Below are 6,395 nucleotides of genomic sequence, written 5' to 3'. Positions count from 1 at the left end.
CTATAAAGTCCAAATGCCCAAACCCACTTGACTTTGCTCAATTGCTCTCTACCTCTCCCTGTCTCTCGACTCTCAACTCTCAAGTCTCAAAGATAGCAAACTGTCAAAGTAATAAAGTGATGGTGACGGCCTGAGTCCCTGATGGGTGAGTTATGAGTTTGAAACGGAGTGGTGGTGGTGGTGGCGTGGTGCATTCGAATTTGATTCGAGTATTTGAATTGCAATTAACTCTTTGTGCTTCCATGACGATTATTGAACGAGCATTTTCAATTATAAATCATGTTAAAACAACATTTTGCAACAAAAAATCTCAATAAATAGCCCATAAAAAATTTCAGGAGCGCTGCCTTCGAATGCCTACAAAACGTTTTGCCCCCATTTGTCTAAAATCCTGACTCCACCCATAAACATATATATGATGTTAGATATTTACTTATAGTAATTAAATTATATAAATATAAATTTACATATTCCATAATTGTTGAATAATTATAGAGCATGAATTTTATTGGTTATGAACGGATGTGTAAACAATTTTTTTTTTCTCAACTCAATTTCAGTAAGGCGATTGATTATACTATTCAGTTAATATATTTTATAAATTTTACCTGTTTCATTTTAGCAACCGTGTTTTGATTTGTTATGTAATTATTGAGATGTTGACATATAATGAAGGATCTTTATTGAGCTCAAAAGATGACTACATGAATGATTTTTTATTACCATATACACTTTTTTGAAGTTGATAAATGTTGAGTAAACATAAAATGTAATTTATTGAGCACACTATATATTTGTTTTCGACGAAAGGTAAAACACGATTCCTTCAGTCTGAGTTTTTTTAATTTTTTGTTTTTGTGCAATTTAACTTAAAGATACCGTGAGTGTTTGAATTAAAAATAAGAAATAGTGAGGAGTCCATGTGATCACCAAACTAAGAAGAATAACAATCTAGGTGTCAAAATAAGATAAATATATGATAGAGCCTCTTGTTTATACATAAGTATAGATAGATAGTCTTCTATACTAGTGCTTTCTTACAAACTTGGAAAACACTTGAATAAAAGAGCGAACTCAAGTAATGGCGCACTTCATATCCTTGCGACCCACTAATTTCTCTTAGCTCAAGTATTGAAACTCCAGTTCAACCTATAAACTACTCCGAAGCTACTTCCTTTCTGGTCCATGCTCGTTTTTCTAGTAGAGTTGTGACTTTGTCGATTGACAGATGTCTACTCCAAGTTAAAAAAAATAATTTGTAAGCCAACTGATGCATACTTGTTGGGCGGGACTATTCCCACCCCTTTTTCTCTTCTTCGAAAATGTTAAATGGCCCAAGTTTCTTCAGCCCAACAAATCCCAATCCGATGTTGCGCTGAGGTGGAAGGTCCAGTCATCGTGCCAGCGTGGAGTTACCTAGGTAAACGAGATTGACTCTGTCTTTTGCCGCTTCTATCACGCACGGTTCCCGCTTCTTCACTCTTATCACTGTTTTAGGTTTCAAAGCTTTCCATAAACTAATTTCTCTCTCATACTATGTAAACTAGAGATCTTGGTTTGAAATTTTTCACTCTTATCACTGTTTTAGATTTCAAAGTTTTCCATAACCTAGTTTATCTTTCATACTCTGTAAACTGGAGATATTGGTTTGCAGCTGGGGGGACAAAGTTGGAGATTTGCTGGGTTTCGTCGTCCGGCGTTTCGGTATGTGTTCAATGTTGGAGATTTGTTAGGTTTTTCATGGGTATTTTCAAGGAACTCACACTCATCTACGCTTTAGTGAATTGCATTGTTTAATTAGGGAGGTTTGTTGATTGATTTGACACACCTTTGTGATCGACATCTTTATTGGGTATGTTATGCATTGTTTTCCATGGGTATGTTATGATTTGGTGTATGAGTTCACAACCAGTCCAAGATTGTCCCCTTTTTTAAGTCATTTGCATTGTTTATTATAGGAGGTATGGGCCTGCATTGGATTGTTTGTTGGCTTGCAATGTTTATTGATTGCATTGTTGATTTCCCTAGGGATTTTCGAGGGAACTCACACCCAACTGAGCTTGGTATATGATTAGACAAATGGTGCATTGAATTGTTTATTTATGGATTTTTTACCTTGTACATTCCTTTTTTTGATCTATTACATTGCTTCTCTGGGTCATTGCTTTGTTTTTTAGGGTAGGATTTTTTTGTCATTTGCATGGTTAAAAGGTTTTGCATTGTGTTTGAGAACAATGTTGTTCATTTTCAATTAAATGATCCATATTAAACTGAATCACATTGTTTGTTTGAACAATTAATTGCATTGAATTGTTTATTTATGGATTTTTTAGCTTGTACATTCCTTTTTTTGGTCCATTACATTGCTTCTTTGGGTAATTGCTTTGTGTTTCAGGGTAGGATTTTTTGTCATTTGCATGGTTAAAAGGTTTTGCATTGTGTTTGAGAATAATGTTGTTCATTTTCAATTAAATTGTCCATATTTAACTGAATCACATTGTTTGTTTGAACAATTAATTGTAGGGGCAAGAAAATTGATTTGGTAAAGAAATGAAAAGGCATGATGAGTCATATCCAGGGTGGGAGGACTTGCAGCTTGAGGGCAATTATGTTGCCAACTTGATTGAAGGTGCGATGAGTACTGTTAGTGCTATGAGTGCTGCCACCTTTGTTAGTGCATTAAATGTGGTAGGTAGCTCGAATGATCTTATTACTACAAGAGGCAAAGGACGTCCTCCATTTGTGAGGAAGAAAAGGATTTTCAAGAGGTTTGCTTGGAACAACAAAAGTAGCAATGATGTGCTGCCAGCATCAACAGGAATAAGTGGAAGCATGGTAACCTTATTTCACATTTTTAGTGTTAATCTTTTTATTTCAATGTAATGTTTAACTGATTAACCTTTTATTTATTTGGCCTCTTTGATGTGTAGGACGCAAGACATGTGGATGGGTCAAGCTTCATGTTTTGAAGAGAAGTTGCAGTTTATTTATGTATTATGTTGTTGAAGTAACAATTACTTTGTTTTATCAAAGACTATTTAAATATCGATTATGCTATGTAAGTTTATTTATGTATCGAACAATGTAATTTAGACTGGTCCATCAGATCATTGTGTAATGGATGCATTGGAAAATTGGTTGTGAAATAGTTAAGCAAATAGCAGGAAAAGAACAATGCAATGGGTGTTCAGTCGAGAAATGCACATATGGGTGTGTAATTGCTCATGAATGGGACATAAAATATGCAAATGCTTCTAAATGCTTCTGGCATGGACATATAATTGCTCATAAATGCCTTAAAATGGAAAACAATGTAATGAGTCTAATATTGGGCAAATGCAAATTTGGGTGTCAAATATTAGAAAAGACATGGCAATGAGTTCAACTATTCCATGAATTTATTACATTGGTTATACCAACCACTTACATATGAGAAACTATTTCAACCATCCTAGCAAAATATATAGTTCAATCATATTAGCAAATGATCCTATCATGAGACCAATGCTTAACTAGGTGTGTAAAACAATGCAATATGCATATCAATGCAATGTCAACGAATGGGACAATGCTGAAATAGGTGTGCAGTCAGGCAATGAACACAGGTGAAAAGACAATGCAATTTTCATATAATGTACATGGGTTGCCAATGTATCATAAAAAAAGGGTTCTTAAACAATGCACTCAGTATTGGTGCAAATGACCTGGGTGTTACATTTGTCAATCATATCAATCTCTAAAAGGGTACAATACAAAATCAATGCAATCACAAAATTCTAAATTCATTTCTTGGCATTAAATTGTTCCATCAGAACATTACATTGTTCACTAATATTACTGACAATATGTCAATTGGTTCAGACATTGCAAAATGTTAACTGGTTGAAATAGTTCAACCATATTAGCCAAAATTATATATAAAATTGTTCGGTTCATTTGCGAAGTTGTAATAGCACGATCATCTTCATAATTGGCATTTGTCATTGAGAAGCAAGTGAATAACGTGCGCCCTATACCTTAGAATATCTTCCTCTGTTAAGGGCTTGGGGATGGGTTTGTTGTTGAAGATGCACTCCATTATGTGCATCACAATGATGCCACAATCCACACTATTACACAGTAAAAACAGATATTCAATTGGATTATAGGATAAATAATATTGCAAATGATAAGAGAAAATTTTAGTTAAACTAACGAAGCTACTGGTTGTTGGGGTGAGTCCTTCACTGTTGAGAGGGATGCTGCTGGGTTCTATGCACCCTCACTAGGAAATACTAAATCATAGTACCTAATCTGTTAAGTCATTACGTTTAAAAAAACAACAAAAAAACCCAAAAGAAATAAACAATGCAAATGAGTAAACAGTGGGCCAAAGTTAGAGTATAGTATAGTGAAATATCATCAAAAATCATTTGCATAAAACAATGCAAAGCATATATATATTGTGAATATTAGATCATTGTGCAAGCTGACAAATACTTATACAAAGGAACAATGCAAGACACCAAAATACGATGAATTGATCATCTCAGATAGCTCATCAAAATGTAATGCCAAGCTCATGAAGTCCAACTCCAACCCAAACAAACAATGTAAAGCAGACATTAGGGGGTCAAACTCATATGGGTATGCAATAAGTATAATAACCTACCCAAAAAAAACAATGCAAATCAATAAACAGTGGGTCAAACTCATAGTACAGTGTAATATCATCAAAAATCATTTGCACAAGACAATGCAAATCATACATATATTGGCAAGCTTAGATCATTGTGCAACCTGACAAATACTTCTACAAAAGAACAATGCAATAGAGCAAAATATGATGCCTGGATCAGCTCAGATAAAATGTGGGGCCAAACTCAAAACAATGCAAATCAGTAAACAGTGGGCCAAACTCATAGTACAGTGAAATATCTCAAAAAACATTTGCATAAAACAATGCAATTGGGGGGGCGACTTTCAAAAACTCAAACAAAAGTTACAATGCAAATCCCATACATATCATGCCAATCTTCAAGTCAGTGTGCAATCTCACAGATACCTCTCCAAAGGAACATTGCAAGACATCAAAATGTAATGCCAAGCTCATGAAGTCCAACCCAAACAATCAATGCAATACAAAACAATACTGCCAAGCTCAGATGTGTCAAAATCCCAAAAAAATTCTTCACATCTAAACAATGCAAAGCTATTAAATTAGGGGGTCAACCTTGAATATTTAACTAAACTCAAAAAAAGCTACAGAAATTACAATGCAAATTCCATAGATATCCTACCAAAACTTAGGTCAACTCGTAATCTCACTGCAAGACATGAAAATATGATACCATGCTCAGCTCATATAACTCATCAAATGTAATTCCAAGCTCATTAAGTCGAACCAAAGTAAACAATGCAAATAAAAAAATCATAAATCAAACCGTATGAAGAAAACCAACCATGTTTCTCAAAAAAACAACGCAATGTCAAAAATAACACAAAAAAGCAACTACAACACTAATAGGAAGACATAACCTTGAAATTTTCTTGGAGTTACACTAATTTTCAACTCAGACAGTAGCTGCAACCAAATAAAACCAGGTCGATAATCCCCATCACCATTAAAGGACTGCAAATATACCAACTTATTATCAGACGATAACACGTTACCTTCAAATTTCTTTCTTCGTTACACTGATTTCCATCTCAAACTGCAACTACATGGACGTATCGATGCTGAAGATCTGCAACGATGGGAGCATAATGTTCACACAATGCAAAGAAAGAAGAAAGAAGAAAGAGAGGAGGAAATGGGTTTTGGGGTTCTGTTTTCAATGCAAGAAGAGAGTCTGGGCTTAAATTGCTCTTGGATTACCGAGAAAGCTTTTGCAAAAAGAGATCTTTTCAAATTAGTCATGTTGATAATGCTGACTATGCACGCCACGTCGACTTGGGCAAACTTGGGTTCCAAATACTTGGGCCATTTAACAGCTCCGTTTCTTCTTTCACCCCTACTCTATCTCTATGAAATGACCCCATGTTTTGTCTTTTTTGTAAAAAGAAATAGCTTTGATGAGATGACGTTTTTGAAATGACGTTCATTTGCCCTTACGTGGGTTTTTTTTTCCTTTGCATGGGACCCTCCACTCCTCAACCTTATTAATTCCTTCACTTGCTTTCATGTCTCTCCACTCCCTCTCTAATTCTCCTCCATAGATCCCATCTACTACTACTTCTATCACCAATTCAATCTCTTCTTATCCCAAAAAAAAGTTTGTAAATTGCTGAGAACCCAATTGTCAAAAATAAAAACCTGTTCAAAAATGTCACCCCTACTAGCCTACTCTATGAAACGACCCCATGTTTTTGTCCTTTTTGTAAAAGGAAATGAGGTTTTTTTGTCATTTCTAATT

General features: G+C 34.8%; 1 long non-coding RNA gene across 1 annotated transcript; it reads right to left on the bottom strand.

Moving 5' to 3' along the window:
* Positions 1 to 3,358: 3,358 nt before the first annotated feature.
* Positions 3,359 to 5,844, bottom strand: LOC120001459. The gene is made up of 2 exons (XR_005468866.1): positions 5,653 to 5,844; positions 3,359 to 4,647 (listed from the first exon to the last, which is right to left on the bottom strand). It is a non-coding gene; the product is annotated as an uncharacterized LOC120001459 (long non-coding RNA).
* Between the last annotated feature and the right edge of the window lie 551 nt (positions 5,845 to 6,395).

The sequence above is a fragment of the Tripterygium wilfordii genome, chromosome 1 (assembly GCF_013401445.1).
Source record: "Tripterygium wilfordii isolate XIE 37 chromosome 1, ASM1340144v1, whole genome shotgun sequence".
NCBI lineage: Eukaryota > Viridiplantae > Streptophyta > Magnoliopsida > Celastrales > Celastraceae > Tripterygium > Tripterygium wilfordii.
This window is presented reverse-complemented; position numbering and strand designations above follow the sequence as displayed.